The 17155-nt window shown below is 41.5% G+C and overlaps 1 long non-coding RNA gene across 1 annotated transcript; it reads right to left on the bottom strand.

Annotated features, from left to right (window-relative positions):
- Positions 1–232: 232 nt before the first annotated feature.
- Positions 233–16249, bottom strand: LOC122212082. The gene is made up of 3 exons (XR_006198979.1): positions 15997–16249; positions 6641–6782; positions 233–815 (listed from the first exon to the last, which is right to left on the bottom strand). It is a non-coding gene; the product is annotated as an uncharacterized LOC122212082 (long non-coding RNA).
- Between the last annotated feature and the right edge of the window lie 906 nt (positions 16250–17155).

Below are 17155 nucleotides of genomic sequence, written 5' to 3'. Positions count from 1 at the left end.
CATTTCAAAAAGCTGGCAGGGGGTCACATTTCAGCTTACCTCATATCCATCCTGTTTCTATACTGGGGGTTCACTGCCAATGATGTTTCTTCCTTCCCATCAGGACAGAATACTAATATAGCTAGCCCCGGGGTAGAGATGTCTGGAAAAGGTATTGTCTTCTTAAATCAAAGCAGCTCAAAGAAATTTGTCTTTTTTATTAACAATAGAACACAGTTGCTAACATTGGGTGAGCATTTACTATGTTTCAGGCACTGTGCCTAAGTCCTTTACAGGAATTATATCATTTAATCCTCATAGAATTGCTGAGACCGATAATATTATGAGCCCTATTTTACAGTTCAGGAAAAAATGAGGGGAAAACAGGCTAAGAAAATTGGCCCCGTTGTAAGTGCTGGAGCAAGAATTCGAACTATGTGATGTTGATTTTTTAATTAACAATCACACTCGGTTGAGGTGAAGGGAAGATATATAACAGACATGGTTTAGTGGACTTTGTTTTTTAGGACGAGCAAGAGAGGAGACATACTTTAATAATCCACTACAGTTTAGCTTCCACTGACAATCATGGATTGTTAAGAAACTGGTGGAGAGAAGTGAACGACAGGGACGAAACAGGGATAAGCAGCATAGGCAGGGCAATGAATGACAGTCACTGGAAAGCCACCCCTGCCACCATCTTTGAATGTCAAGGTTGCAGAAAGTCAGGTACTGTGGATTACCTCAGACAAGTGGCTGTTCAGGCCTTGCTCCCACATCAGCATCAAGGCCTGAGCCACCTCAGGAGATAGCTCTGATTTCACAAAACTCTTTAACTAAAACGAAAAAAATTTTTTTTTTCTTTGTGTTAATCCAAACCCCACTTCCCTGTAGCATTAATCTAGTTGTTGTTACTAGCTCTATCTTCTGACGTCATGTAACATAAATCCACCCCCTTTTCCACCTGACAGCCCTTCTGGGTATTTATCCAAAGAAAATGAAAACACCAATTTGGAGAGATATATGCACCCCTATGGTCATTGTAACATTATTTATAATAGCAGAGACATGGAAACAATCTACGTGTCCATTGACAGATGAATGGACAGCAAAGGAGTGGTGTATATGCGTGAAATAGAATATTAGTCAGCCATTATAAATAATGCAATCTTGCCATTTGTGACAACACAGATGGATCTAGAGGGCATTATGCTAAGTGACATAAGTCAGAGAAAGACAAATACCGTACAATTTCACATATACACGGAATCTTAAAAAGAAAACAAATATAGCAAAATGGAAATAGACTCAGGGATACAGGAAACAGATTTGGATATGGGTCGGGAGGAGACGTTGGGATGTGACTAAAATATGTGAAAGGGATTAAGAAGTACAAATTTCCACTTTAAAATAAATAAGTCCTCCTTATAAATAAATAAGGATGTAATATACAATGTAAGGAATGTAGTCAATATTACTGTAGTAATAATGTAGTCAATGTAGTCAATAATACTGTAATAACTTTATATGGTGACAGATGGTAACTAGGGGATCATTTCATAATGTATAAAAATATCAAATCACTTTGTGGGGTGCCTGGTTGGCTCAGTCAGAAGACCATGTGGCTCTTGATCTCAGGGTTGTGAGTTTGAGCCTCATCTTGAGTGTACAGATTGCTTAAATAAATAAACTTAAAAAATATCAAATCACTATGGTGTTCACTTGAAACTAATAGGATATTATATGTCAATTGGACTTCTGTAAAAAAGAAATGAAAATAAAGTGCCTCACTCTCCCGGCTCCTTCAACCATCCTTTATGCAAAATGGATTTGAATCATTTATCATTCTAGTCTTTCTCTGTTTAGGCACACTTCAGCTCTAATCCCACTTTGGAGAAAGAATTTTGATAAATGAAGTATATAACGTTGTATAAGACATGTTTAGGGGCTTTAAGCCTCAATTAAAGATAATTGTATAAAATTAACTATTGTTGGGGCGCCTGGATGGCTCAGTTGGATGAACATACGACTCTTGATTTCAGCTCAGGTTATGACCCCAGGGTGGGGGGATAGAGCCCTACATAAGCCTCTGCACTGAGCATGGAGCCTGCTTAAGATTCTGTCTCTATTCCTCTCTGTCCCTGTCCCCCACTCATGCATTCTCCCCCCCTCTCTCTTTCTCCCAAATTAAAAAAAAAATAACTATTTTCAATAGTCCCCTTAAAACCACATACGTATGCGTGGACCATTAGAAGGGTTTACTGGGTGTTATATGTCAGTGATGAATCACTAAATTCTATTCCTGAAACCAATACCACACTCTACGTTAACTAACTTAAATTTAAATAAAATCTAGGAATAAAAGAAAGAACGGTTTAGACTGGAATTATGACCTCCCTTGTTCAGACACCTTAAATGAGACCTAAATTTATATTAGCATTTTGAGTCATCTTGCATCAACTAAGCCTCTAAATCTTTTCCACACCAATGGCTGCTAAGCCACAGACCAAGGGACAATCACTATAAAGGCGGCACAGAAGAGGAAAGAATGTGGGTTTTCCAAGCTTTTTCACCCATTTAGCAATTCATGTTAATATTACCCATTCATTCATCAACTCACTCTCTTGTCCATCCCACAAGCAGTTACCAAATACATAAATCTGTCCAGTTATGCATAACATACTTGGGTGGGCTGAATGTGAAAGAAATATGAGACATTAGTCCCTGCCTTCAAGAAACCTATAATCTAGCTAGGGAGGGGGAAAAACCTACAAAACAAGATGAGTTCTTGAAGCATCACACTGGAAAAGCATGGAATTGATTCAGAAACCCTGAATTCTAGACAGAACTTTGACTGAAGCCAGTCACATCACTTCTCCGGGCTCAGTTTTCCTATTTAAGTAATGAGACGCTTGGAGTTTTCAGGTTCTTTCTAGTTCTAAGGTTCTATGCTTACGAATGCCAGATGACTGCAAGCTTTTTGAGTGTGGGAACCACACTATATTTAAGTTTATTTTTCATAAAATGTACAGTGATAACCAGTTGTATCACTTCGTACATATTTATTGAATGGGCTCAATTCAATACTACCCCTTGGCTTCAGTTTGGAGTACAAAAAGCACCCCAAGTCAACCCCCAAATAGGCATGGGAGTTTTAATTCCAAGGGTGACTGGTGTGATGGCCCAAAGACGTGGATATGCAGTCCTGATGCTCAGGTGCAGAGATGGCACACACATCCTGAGCCATGATCAAGGAGTGAGGTCCAAAGTATACACTAACCAGGCCCACACTGCCTACTATTCCTCAGGGCTCCTGCCCCTTATCTCTTTAGGTATTACACCCCTCCCCCCCAAATCCCGCTTGGCTCCTTTTGCTCTCTTATCAAAGTGTTTGACGGCCCATAAAGAAAAGTTGGATAGAGAATCTGTTACTTTTTTCCAAAGCTGAAATAGTCCCAGTACTAACAGCAGCACCTTCTCCCTGATAAGCCCAGATTTCTTGCTGTGGAAGCAGAAGCACACACACACACACACACACACACACACACACACACAGATACACACACACACACAATTGCTAGATGGTTACCCTGCTAGATTAGTCTTTATGTAGCTATCTGTACATACAGAAGAAGGAAGGCGACAATAAAACTCTTGGCAGAATAATATGCCAGGTGGGGTGAAATAAAAATGGAACTTGCAGTCTGGAAGTTGAGGTGGAAAAAGCTACTTGTGGGGAAGGGGGAAGGTGACGGGTTGTTTGGAGACTCTGAATGTTAAGCTGATGAGTTTTAATTTGATGCAAGAGGGAGCCACTGCAGGATCTTTAGCCACTGCAGGATTATGCCACGTATTGTAGCTATTTATCCCCATGTCCCAAATCCTTCATAGACTGTAAACTCCTTAAGGTGGAAAAACACAGGAAGTAGGAAGACAGGCAAAGTGCTGGTCCCACTAACTCTGGTGAGTGGTGAAAGGCTGTTTTTCTACATCACTTTGAATGAGGAGGCACACTGTTGCTGAAAGAGCAGTTGTAAGTGATAGTTAAAATAGCAACTTGAAATCTACACAGTCTTGATTTTGAAAAGAACTTAGACTCTGGAAGTTGTTACCCTGGGAAAACTTGATTCCCACCAGCATCTATTTGAGGGACTGAGAAATAAAAGCTCAGGCAACTTTGGAAACACTTAGGCAAATGGCATTTTGATGAGTTAACTGTAAGTAGATCAGGAACACATGGATTAAATCTTCCAGAGAATACCCATTGGCTTAAAGAGTAAAAGTCCAGTGTTGTTGACATCATCGAGTTTGGGTTTTGCTGAGCTCCCTATCTTTGGAAAATCAGTTTAAGACTGTCATCAGATGTATGCAGCTGTGGGTTTTTCTCAGATCTGCTTTATGGTTTTATGGCTTTCCGAGTGAAGCCAAAAGTCTTCCAACAGTCATGGCAAGATGAAGATCTGTAAATTTTTGAAAGCATGTTCCCAGGCAGACCCATCATGGCCAGAGCCTTTTGTAGCTGGTACCAGCCTAAGGGTCAAAGTTACAAGAAAATGAATTGGGAATTTGTGTTTAGAGACTGTCCTGGGTCGCAAATTTTGCTGGGATATTGCAAATGGAAAATTTGGCCATTTCTGGTTGTCTCAAAAATTTAAACTGCAATTAAAATGGAAAATAAAACTCTCCTGGGGTGCCCAGGTGGCTCAGTCGGTTAAGTGTCTCACTTCGGCTCAGGTCATGATCTCACAGTTCGTGGGTTTGAGCCCCACATCAGGCTCTGTGTTGAATGCTTGCTCGGAGTCTGGAGCCTGCTTCGGATTTGGTGTCTCTTCTCTGCCCCTCCTCTGCTCATGCTGTCTCATTCTGTCTCTCAAAAATAAATGTAAATAAAAAGAATTTAAAAAAAAGAAAGAAAATAAGACTCTCAAAAATTTCTGAGCTCATGCTTATAAGTAACAATTGTAGGGCTGTTCTGCAGCTCAGAAAAGACAAGGTCACGGAAAAAAAAAAATAAAGCAGACTTGGTGGTGGATGAGCCTCTCCTCCAACCACCCCTTTCTAACATCTTCAAGTTCACAGTGACAATTGGAGGCACTGTCATCCTTTTGAAGGGAGGTTGTAGGGGGTGGGGAGGGTGAAAGAGAGGCTGGGCAACCCTCAACTTTCATCTTCTTAAGTTGCAGAGCAACTTTGGTGAAAATAGTGCATTTTCGCATTTCAGAAATCAATGTTTAGTGTGCACACACAGGATGGCTGCATATACAACATTCATTCTGCAAAGTGTCTGCATATAACATTCAATAGCTCGCACACAAAGCGACTTGATATTTTCAAGAGAGATGACCACTGATTTCATATTTATGTTATCTCCAGATCTATTCCTTTGTGCCATCTTTCAAATCTGCCTGCACTTGACATCTATAAAGGAGACAAAACTTTTTCATTTGGGTTCAACATTTTACGTTGTAATTGATGGGTGCAAAAGCTATGAGAGACCATATATGAATCAGCACTGGCAACATTGATGAAGAGTTTTTATTAATAGGACAAAGACTATTAAGAAAATCCATAGGACCAAGTCAGAAATCTGCAGGACCTGAGGATGTTCAACACTTCTTTTCAAAAAGCTAACACATATTTAAAATATGATGCATAGTCTTCAAATGAGATTGGGAGGTAATAGAGTAATGTGATCCAACTCATAGTTTGGCTCCTTTCTGGCCATATTACCTTGAAGATAATTAGCTTCTCCAAGACTTATTTCCTCATTCATGAAATCAGGATACACAGGAGTCCTCCCTTAGCCACGATTTTGGTTTCACTTTCCATGGTTTCAGTTACCTGCGGTCAACCACGCTCTGGAATGGGTGGTCTTCTTTCTGACATATGTCAGGAGATCAACAGTAGCCTAAAATGCTACGTCACAGGGCCCACGTCATTCACCTCGCTTCATCTCATCACACAGGCATTTATCATCTCACATCATCACAAGAGGAAGGGTGAGTGCAGCATAGTAAGATATTTTGAGAGAGAGAGAGAGAGAGAGAGAGAGACCACATTCACATCACTTTTTTTATAGTGTTTTGGCAGAGTTGTTCTATTTGATCATAAGTTATTGTAGTTAATCTCTTACTGTGCCTATTTTAAAAACTAAATTTTTTCAGGGTGCCTGGGTGGCTCAGTTGGTTAAGTGTCCGATGCTTGATTTCGGCTCAGTTCATGATCTCGCGGTCATGAGATCGATCCCTGCGGTGGGCTCTGTGCTGACAGCGTGGAGCCTGCTTGGGATTCTCTCTCCCTCTCTCTCTGCCCCACCCCTCAAAATAAATAAATAAACATTAAAAAATTTAAAAAGTAACTCAACTTTTTCATAGGTATGTATGTAAAGGAAAAACCATAGTATAGAGAGAGTTCAGTACTATCCACAGTTGCAAACATTAAAAACATTAAAATAAACATTAAACATTAAAAAATTAAATAAATTAAATAAACATTAAGCATTAAAAAACTTAAAAAGTACCTAAACTTTTTCATAGGTATGTATGTAAAAGAAAAACCATAGTATAGAGAGTTCAGTACTATCCACAGTTTCAGACGCCCACTGGGAGTCTCTGATTGTACATCCGCCGTGGATAAGGGGAATCGTTCTAAAAGGACCTACCTGATGGAGTCACTGTGGTAATTACGTGAGATAATATATGAAGGGAACTTAAAAACATGCTTCTGTTAGTAAATGTTGGTTCGTACTGCTTTTGATATCAACAATCCTCTTGTTGCTGCTTTTTTAACGATGACAGCTGCTACTGAAAAGAATAGGACAAGAGGAAAAATATCAAGTCACACATTTAAAAAAAAATTTTTATGTTTATTTTTGAGAGAGAGAGAGAGAGAGAACACCAGCAGGGGAGGGGCAGAGAGAGAGAGGGAGACACAGAATTCGAAGCAAGCTCCAGGTTCCGAGCAAGCATTCAGCACAGAGCCCGATGTGGGGCTCGAACCCACGAACCCTGAGATCATGACCTGAGCCGAAGTTGGACGCCTAATCAACTAAGCCACTCAGGTGCCCCACACATTTTTTTTTTCCCTGACAATAGATCTTCTCTAAGGTGAGTAATGACTTTGTGAGAGACCGAGTTGTAAGTTGCCAGCATGAGGAAGACAAAATGAGAATGGTCTGATCAGCAGAGAAAACCTCTTCCATGAGTGGACCTCAGGAGCTACAGAACTCTTCTGAAATGGTAAGCATTTTCTTTGTCTCAGAAACCTTTTTTTTCTCATTGTAAGCAATACAAGATGGCTGAAGCACAGTGACATATTTAAACAGGAGATGGCCTCTTTTTTATGTATATAATTACAGCGGCAGAGGAAACAACCATAGGATAAAACATGCATCTGATCACTAAAAGTACGAATTCCAGGGGCGCCTGGGTGGCGCAGTCGGTTAAGCGTCCGACTTCAGCCAGGTCACGATCTCGCGGTCCGTGAGTTCGAGCCCCGCGTCAGGCTCTGGGCTGATGGCTCGGAGCCTGGAGCCTGTTTCCGATTCTGTGTCTCCCTCTCTCTCTGCCCCTCCCCCATTCATGCTCTGTCTCTCTCTGTCCCAAAAGTAAATAAAAAAACGTTGAAAAAAAAAAAAATTAAAAAAAAAAAAAAAAAAAAGTACGAATTCCATTAGCTACGTTGAATTCAGCTCTCCCTGTGGCCAGGCCCCATGCTAAAGGCTTTACATACACTTCCTCCCTGAATCCTACAAACAAGTCAATGAGGTGGCACGATTGTTATTGTCCCCATTTTATGAATGAGGTGATTGTGGATTAGCACATTAGGTGACTTAAATCTAGCAAGGGAGACAGATATTAGACCAATAATCACACAGACAAATATATGATTGTAAACTGTGTTAACTTTACAACCGGAGCCAGTGAAGCACAGAGGTAAAGAATCAGGCAGGAGTCTGGCAACTCACTGCTTATGTTTGAATCCTAGCGCTGCCACTTACTAGTGGTGAACTTTGGGCAAATCGCTTACACTGTCTGTGCCTCAGTTTTCTTGCCTATAAAGTGGGATACTAATGGTGACAGTTGTGTGGATTAAATGAGTGAATATACTTTTTGTGCTTAGAGAATTACCTGGCCTACAATGAGCCCTCAATATATGTTAAGCCCGCTATAATTCCTCTCTGACATATAAGAAAACAAGGGTAGAGAGGTCAAGTAATTTTGCCAAGGTCCCATTACTTATTGGGAAGGAAAGCTAGAATCTGTCCATGTCAGATTCCAAGGCCTACTCTCTTAGTTAGGCTCCTCCCTAAGCATCAGCCGTAACCAAGGGGAGAGGAGGTCCTTCTGGACAAAGTGGGAAGTAGGGGCCATGAGATGAAGCAGGAGCATGGGTAGAATGTCACAACTCTTGCTGTTTTCTGTTGTAAGAATGGAGGGATTGATAGTGTCAGTATGTAGATGTCACCTGGACAGGCAGGGAAGATGTCTTCCTCTGGCTCTTCACCATCCTCTGACAACCCCTGCATTGTTCCACTCTTGGCCTTGACCATACGAAACACTCGGGGGCACAAATGCGCCCAGCTCTCCATGATTATGAGCAGTTGGTTTGACAGGCAGATGGCTCATGTGATATGGTCTTCAGCCCTCCAACATGGACTCCCTAAAAGTCTCCATGTTGAATGACTACTGTCTTGGTCAAAACTAGATGTTCTTAAATGCTTCGAAATTTATTGTAGAAAGTTTTGTATCAGAACCTAGTACATTTGACTTTTCTTTCAGAATAATGTGATTGGCCAGTCTAGATTCTCAATGCCAAGTTTATATTCTTATTAAATGAGATAAGAATTTAAGTAAAAATTGTCTGGAAGGAAATTCTTTCATAGGAGTCTATCTTTACTCCCAAATTTTCAGAAATAAAAATTTCCTTCATGTAATTTCTTCCAGTAAATCTAGTGCATTATGTAGTAATCCTAATTATTTTCAGTATAATAAAATAACTTTAGAATACATTAGTCTTAGGACAGGTTTTATTAGGGCAGTATTTTGTCTTCTTCTTAAAGGTGTGTGAGGGAGAAGGGGAGAGAGAGAGAGGGAAGGAGACAGAGAGGTATGAGAGAATTTCTATTTTCTATAGTGCCTCAGTTTTATTTTCCACCAGTTACTAAGTATAGTGTCTTAGTGATGCCATTTAAACTCTCTGAGCTTCAGTTTTTCAACTGTAATTTTCTCTGATATCCTTTCAGGGTTATAGTGAGACTCCAAATAGATAATATCTAAAAATTTCTTCATAAACTCTATATAATTATAAAAGAATTACAATTGTTTATATGTGTCTAGTAAATAATTATATACATGGAATGAATTTGCCTAGTTGGGCTATTGGGGTTCAATCTTAGCCTTTGGAAAAGAACATATAACTTTGATGTCAATAAGTATTGACATGGAATACCTTTACATGTTCCAATAAGGCATTCACTTATGCATCTGATAGTTGCCTATGCTGAAACCATGGCCCCAAACCCAATGACCCACTGTAGCAAAACAATATACAACCACCCTCTTCAAGGATCACAGAAGAAAAACATGGGCATATATAACCATAATACAAAGTTGAACATAAAAAATACTATGAAGTGCTATTTTGGGTGGGGATGGGGGCCAGCAAATTATTTCCAGTTGGTAAGAGTGAAAAATGAAAATGTCCAGCTGTACTGTGCAAAGAAGAAGAGCTTGCCTGGATCCCAGGGGCAGTGGTATGACGTGTGGGTATTGGACATGAGGAATGAAAAGAGAAAGGGGTGAGTAGAGAACAGTGTTCTAGGAGAAATCAGCTCTGTGAGCGGGAACATTTTACATCGCTCCTTTTCAAAGTACAATCTGGGGGTTTCCTGATTTGTGAACTGATGAACAATGTGCGTGTTCCTTTATGAGTTCTTGGGGGAAAGAGGGATGATGCGCAAACTCCCAGATTTTCATTTTTATGACTAAAAGCAAATTATTACCGACTGAATAACTGTATGACTAAAGATGACTAATATTTGCTATATATACACCAAAATTTGTAAGTTACTAGAATTTCCTTAGGTCTATGACTCTATCCTACTGAAGAGTCTGAGTGCTGAGATCAAGTTTATGCTGTCTTCGTAGACACCCAGATAGTTGGATGCCCCCCTACCCACTGCTATCCCTCAGTCATCTCCAGAGGTGAAATTGTTATTTGTGTATTTTAGGTGCTATCGTAAGTTGATCATCGCTTTCAATTTTTGGGTTTTATTTACAAATTCTTTTTAGGTTTACTCTTGTTTTATTTTATTTTATTTATTTAAAATTTTTTTGTTAATGTTTACTTATTTTTGAGAGAGGGATAGAGCACCAGCAGGGGAGGAGGAGAGAGAAGGAGACATAGAATCTGAAGCAACGCTCCAGGCTCTCAGCTGTCAGCACAGAGTCCAATGTGGGGCTCGAACCCATGAACCATGAGATCACGACCTGAGCTGAAGTTGGACACTTAACTGACTGAGCCATTCAGGCGTCCCCTCTTGTTTTATTTTTTGAACCATGAATCATTGGTGGGCTTTTACCATTTTGATAACTATTGAGATTTTTCTATATGCTTTATCACCAAGATCTTTTCTTTTGGACAAAGGAAATAAGTGATAGAGATGGGACCACATGTCTTCTGTCCTGACCTAATATATCTCTCCTACCCTGTATACAACATTTGTTTTACCACCCTGTCCTGCTGCCTTTGGACAAATCTTGTTGGCTTTTAGGAAAGAAGACAATGTAAAGGTACAATGTAAAATTCCTGATTATGTTGACCAGGAGCTGACTAATTATGATCCATGGGTCAGATCTGGTCTGCTGTGTTTATAAATAAAGTTTCATTGGGACACAGCCTTGCCTATTTTTTGTATATGATCTAAGTCTGCTTTTGTACTATAATGACAGAGTTGAGTTGCACCAAAGTCCCAGAAGCCTTAACATTTTACTTTTTGTCCCTTTACAGAAAATATCTTCTGACCCCTGGTCCAGATCTTAAGAGTGAAGCTATTTCCCAAAGGGAAATCTCATAGCTCATTTTGGGGAGAAAAATACGATATGGGCATATCTAAGAAGTGAATCAGAGCAGGTTGTGATAATTCACTGAGCAAATCCGATCACATTAGGAAAGATTATTTTACGAGTCACTTTCATCTTGAAAGGGCACAATCAGATCTTTGTAGGTGAAACAGAAGTACACAAAATGTAAGTGATTATTTGATGAATAATAATAAAATGTACCCACTTAAAATTAGTAATTCTTTAACTTTTCAGGGGTTTCCTATTCTTTCTCATTACATTGTTTTGGATTTTTTTAATGTTTATTTTTGAGAGAGAGAGAGAGAGAGAGAGAGGCAGGGAAGGGGCAAAGCGAGAGGGAGATACAGAATCGAAGCAACGTTCCAAGCTCTGAGCTGTCAGCACAGAGCTTGACGCAGGGCTTGAGCTTACGAACCATGAGATCATGACCTGAGCCGAAGCCGGGTGCTTAACCGACTGAGCCACCCAGGCGCCCCCTAATTACATTGTTTTGCATCATCAGCCAAATCTTTTTGTCAAGAAATAAACTCATCTTGAAATTTCACCCTGCCTTTCTTCTCCCATCCTCCAATTATTCCTCCTCATCTTCTGTTCTGTCATGCATACATCTTATGGCAAACAATATTTATTTGTCTTTCGGCTCACTAGAATCTCTAAATGTGTTTTGATGGCCTTGGGAATTGAATACAAGCCTTTAGGATGGGGCCAAGTCCGGGTTTTATCCTGAGAATATGATGTAATTAATATAAGCTAGCTTATATATTCTTCACTTTCAATAGGAAAAATGTCTTACAACACACCAGCCTTGTGAAGTTATCTACCTGAGATCTTAGGACCTTGGGTGGCTTCCTCAAATGCCTGCCGATGGTAGGATTGACTATGAATGTAGCTCCAGCTGCCATGGTGCTTTTCCCCAGGGTTCTCTGGTAGGATCCTCGTTTTGTTTGCGTATGTTTTGATTTCCTTACAGTGATATCATTGACTTTCACCCTGAAAAACATTCTATGCCACTGCATTGAATAGCTGAAAGTCCATTTTGTGTTCATGCCATTCAGCTCTGATTGACTAGGCGACTGAGATGTTCATAACTGGGCTTAATCCTTTATTTTAAAATTAATACTAAAAGGTTACACTTTATTCACAAAAATTGTGAAATAGTTCAGATTGTATTGGGAAGTCTTTCTGGTTTGTTGGCCATGTCAAATGGCCAGGCAAATTGTTTACTTCTCCCTTGAATTTTTATTTAAAAATCCAAATTTCACAACCAGTACAGATTTCCCAGGCAGTGTTTGCTCAAAGTGGATTCCTTCTAGAAATACGTGATATGTTTCTAAATTAAAAAAAATTAATCTGAAAAAAAAATCAACATTTCAGAGTAACTTGAGATTCCTCTGTTTTGAAAAAGCGTGCTACGTCTATTTATATACAAGCCACCATTGCAATTAATTCCCAGCTTTTAGAAACCCAGAATTTATTCTAGTGGGGTTTTGTTGTTATAAAACGAGATGCCACAGTAAGGAAAAATACATGGTTCTAATTATTGTGCTTTTTTTTTTTCTTTTCTGAGATATGTTTTTCCATGACACTTCAATATTTCTTTTGCAGGTGGTCAGCAATTTTATTAACAATTGGCAAACCTACTCCTACAAAGCCAACATTACCAAATTATAAAGCAAGTCACTGGAGAAGAAAAATTAGGCTATGGGTAGGCTCCTCATGGGGTTTACAACATCGTCAACATTTGAACTGCTCTGAACTAAACTGTAGATTACAATTTTAAGGGGGTGGGGTGGGGGTGATTTCTACTTTCTATGAACAGCTTCCAACTCCACTTTAGGAGCATATGGAAATTGAGAATATTCTTGATTTTGCAATACGACTATTGTCTTTTCTCAGGATTACGAAAAAGTAGAAGACGCAATGAAAATAGAGTGCAAATTATGAGGGCACATGTTTAAATTATAACCTTGGCTGGCACGGCAACATCTTCTCAAATTTTTTATTTGGTGAAATTAAATCTTGAATACTGTAATTCTGGATTTTCTGAAGTTTAACAAGACCTGTCTGAAGCCTTTGGGGTAACAAATGAAATTTCAACACTGCGAGTGACTCACATCTGTTACTTCACATGGTCGTTCTTGGAGTTCACAGGTCAGCATCTTTCCTCATGGGGTCTTTACCCCAAGTGTCCCTGCTCAGGTCCACACTCCTGTCTGTGCCGAAAATGACTCTCCCTCCCCTGTGAACCTTGTACCACGACTATAGATGTGAAAGCCTGAGGAAGAACTGGGGGTAACTCGTTCCTTCCCCCAAGTAAGGGGACCTGGCTTTTCGGGTTCTGGCACCAGCTTTGACACTATCAGGTGGGTATCATGAAGACTTGGCTAAACAATTAAGAGGCCTGGTTACTGCGTTTTAGACTTCGGGAAGCTGGCTGTGTACATATGTCCTTTCAGAGACTCCCTAATTGTATGACAGAGACACTGCATGTCATTTGCGTATATGTCACCTTTCTTGCCATGCATGTGGAAGCTCATGTGCAGGGGCTGGACTTCATATCCTGTTGCGTAACTGGAGAGACCACGGTCCAGCCTCAGAGGGGAAATGTCTGTACGCACCCTTCTGGGTCATCTAACAATGTGTAAGATAAGGAAGTGGAAACCAAAGCATAGTTGTGTGTATGTGGGTGCGTATTTGGGATGGCGGGCTCAGAAGCCCAAAGGAGAACCAGAGTATAGACCAACTCTGGTCTCTTATGAACATAGGCCCCGTCATTAACATTCTGTTCTCCCAATAATCAGGAAGATAAGATAGCAAGGCCAGAACACTCCATGAGTGATGAATGCCTGGCTCTCATGTGGCTGGCCACTCACAAGGCAGCTACTCACTGGCTCTCCCTCTTACATTCTGAGAACTAACTCTTAATCTCTGTGGGAGGGACTCCAAGGATTGCAGAGACATGGCAGGAGATTTGGTTGAAGAGCAGCTGGACTTTCTGCCATGATTACAGGCCTCAAACAATTGGAAGATAGTTTGGTAGATTCTTCTTAAAAAACGAAACATACCATTACCATACAATCCAGCAATTGTGTTGGTATTTACCCAAATGAGCTGAAAACTTATGTTCACACAAAAACCTGCACATGGATATTTTAGAAGCTTTCTGCACAATTGCCCACACTTGGAAGGAACAAAGATGTCCTTCAGCAGGTGAATGTGTAAACTGTGCTGTATCCAGATGGTGGAATACTATACAGCACCGAAAAGAAATGAGCTATCTGGAGCACCTGGGTGGCTCAGTTTTCTGACCGCGCAACTTCGGCTCGGGTCATGATCTCACGGGTTGTGGGTTTGAGCCCCATATCCAGCTTGCTGCTGTCAGCTTGTCAGCGCAGAGCCCATTTCAGATCCTCCGTCCCCCTCTCTCTGCCCCTCCCCCACTTTCACTCTCTCAAAAAGAAATAAACATTTTTTTAAAAAAAAGGAAACGAGCTATCAAGCCACGAAAAGACACGGAGGAACCTTACGTACATATTAAGTGAAAGAAACCAATGTGAGAAGGCTACGTACTGTTTGATTCGAATTATATGACATTATAGAAAAGCCAAAACTGAAGACAGTAAAAAGATCAGTGGTGGCCAGGGATCGGGAGGAGGGAGAGATGAATGGGCGGAATACAGAGGATTTTTAGGGCAGTGAAAATATTCCGGTGGACACATGTCATTATAAACATTTGTCAAAACCGATAGAATGCACGATGCTGAGAGTGAACCCTAAGGTAAAGTGTGGACTTGGGGCGATTGTGACGTGGCAGTATACGTTCATCTCTTTTAGCAAGCGTGCCACTCAGGCAGGGGGTGTTGATAGTGGGGAAGCCTGCGCATGGGTAGGGGCAGGAGGTATATGGGAAATCTCCGTATCTTTCGCTCAGTTTTACAGTGAACCTAAAACTGTCTAAAACTAAAAACTATTAGAAAACATACTCAAACGATCCTTAAGCAAAGGCTAAGCCAGAGCCCCCAGGCTGGGCTGGAGCCAGTGCTGGGAGGGCTGGGGAAGTTTGATTCTCACTGGGCCTGGAGACCCTGAGGGAGATAGCACCCAGACAGTCTGGGGTCTTCGTGCGTGGGAATTGCTCTCCTCTATCTTTCATTTGTGAGCGGAGTTGACCAACTCTGGATGGAGGACCTAGGGTCCAGCCTCTCAGTGGGGGACATTGGAATGGGAAGCACGCACTCGGCTGAACCAGATAGATTCATAAGCAGAGAATGTGGCGGGAGAACTGGCTTTTGAGATTTTAGTTTGCAGCTCCCTCCTGTTGCCTTCTTTCCTGATTCCCCCGGATGCAGGCGGGCATTTTGGATTCCCATACCCCAAAATGTTTTGCAGGGGAGAATGCAGGAGCTGGCGAAGTCAGGATTCTGTTTGTTTTGTCAACTGCGGTTAATTAATGAAGCCTGTGAAGTGTCCCGAGCAGAAGGGAAATTAGGGCAGAGCATGCAAGAACCAGCTGCACATGTGATCCCTGATTCTAGAAGGCAAAAGTCGCACCCACCTCGTGACAGCATCCGGGGCTGCCAGCTTGGGCACCATGGTGGTCCCTGGGTGCAGGGCGAGGCCCCCAAGGGATCACTGCACGGCATGCCTCAGAAAGCTGAGCTCTGGCACATGACTGCATGGGGAAGAGCCCTCCACCCCAGTATGGGATGCAGGCAGCCGAGCCAGCAGACGTGAAGAGTCCAGGTGGGAATGGGACAAAGAATTCACGTTAGTCGTGCCCAGGGAGGAAGGAGTGCCTGAAATTCCAGGGCTTCTGTCACACCCAATAGTAGCTGAGATTAAATAGATTCCACGTCAGATTTGCATAAACACACCGTTTACAGCACACTAAAGGTTCTGTTTGCAGATTCTTGCTCACAACATCTGCCCATACCTTGGACAACCTTTTGTGAAATGTGACACAGGGCAGTTCCCGAGCACGGCAGCCCTCAAATATCTCCATCGCAAGGGATGGTCTTTGCTACGCACGCATAACCAATAGGCCCATTTCACTGGTTTGTTCAAGAAAAGGAGCACCAAAGACCGGGTCTCCACGGCTTGCCATTGAGAAAACTGTTTTCAGCTTCTGCATGGGTTTTTCTCGCAGGTTTCTATTTTTCCCAACAAAGTTTTGAAGTCTTAGAGTATCGGCGCCGTCCGGAAATAATGATGTGAATCGTCACCGTGGTTACGCTCACGCGGCCGCCGTCTCATAAAACAAACACAACGTAATAGAAGAGACACGTCTCTCATGCAGAGGAACTCCCAATCATTTATGTGAATACATGGCCCTTAAGGAGGGGGAACATGATCCCCTACCCCTTAAATGTCCGCAGTGGCTTCCTTTCAGGAAGCAAGGCTTTGAAAGGGGGAAAGAGAGTGACTTCCCAGTGGCGAAAGTGGACAAGCACTATGTCAGCCATGTGAGCAGGTTAACATTAATACGGATAAATCACATCAATAGTATATACCCGTGGTATGGTGTGCTAACAATGTTACTTTACCTCTGTATTCTCCCTCCTAAAATCCTGTAACCCCAGTCTAATCGTGAGAAAAACATCAGCCAAATCCCAATTGAGGGACGTTCTACAAAATACCCGACCAGGCTTCCTCAAAACTGTCAAGGCCAACAAAAACGAGGAAAGACCGAGAAACTCACACCCAAGAGGAGCCTAAAGAGACATGGGGACCAACTGGATTTCAGGGGTCTCTTTTGCTGTTGTTGTTCACCCTCGTCTGCTATATCCTCAGCGCCCTGCACAGAGCTTCAGTATACTTAGCCCTCAAATCATTATCGAATACGCGAAAGAATAAAGAAAGGAAGGACTGTAATGGCCTTTGAACTGGCCCTTCAGATATCTCTATATGCTTGGGTGATGACAAGTATATGAAAAATAGCAAAGTCCTCCTAGGAAAAAGTGACCTAACCAGTATCTGTATTAAAAAAAAAAAAAAAAAATAGGAGAAATGGGGCATCCGGGTGGCTCAGTTGGTTAAGCATCTGACTCTCGATTTAGGCTCAGGTCATGATCTCAAGGTTCATGAGTCTGAGC

Source organism: Panthera leo, chromosome F3, assembly GCF_018350215.1.
Source record: "Panthera leo isolate Ple1 chromosome F3, P.leo_Ple1_pat1.1, whole genome shotgun sequence".
Lineage (NCBI taxonomy): Eukaryota > Metazoa > Chordata > Mammalia > Carnivora > Felidae > Panthera > Panthera leo.
The sequence above is the reverse complement of the archived record's forward strand: the minus strand, read 5'-3'. Positions and strand labels throughout refer to the sequence as shown.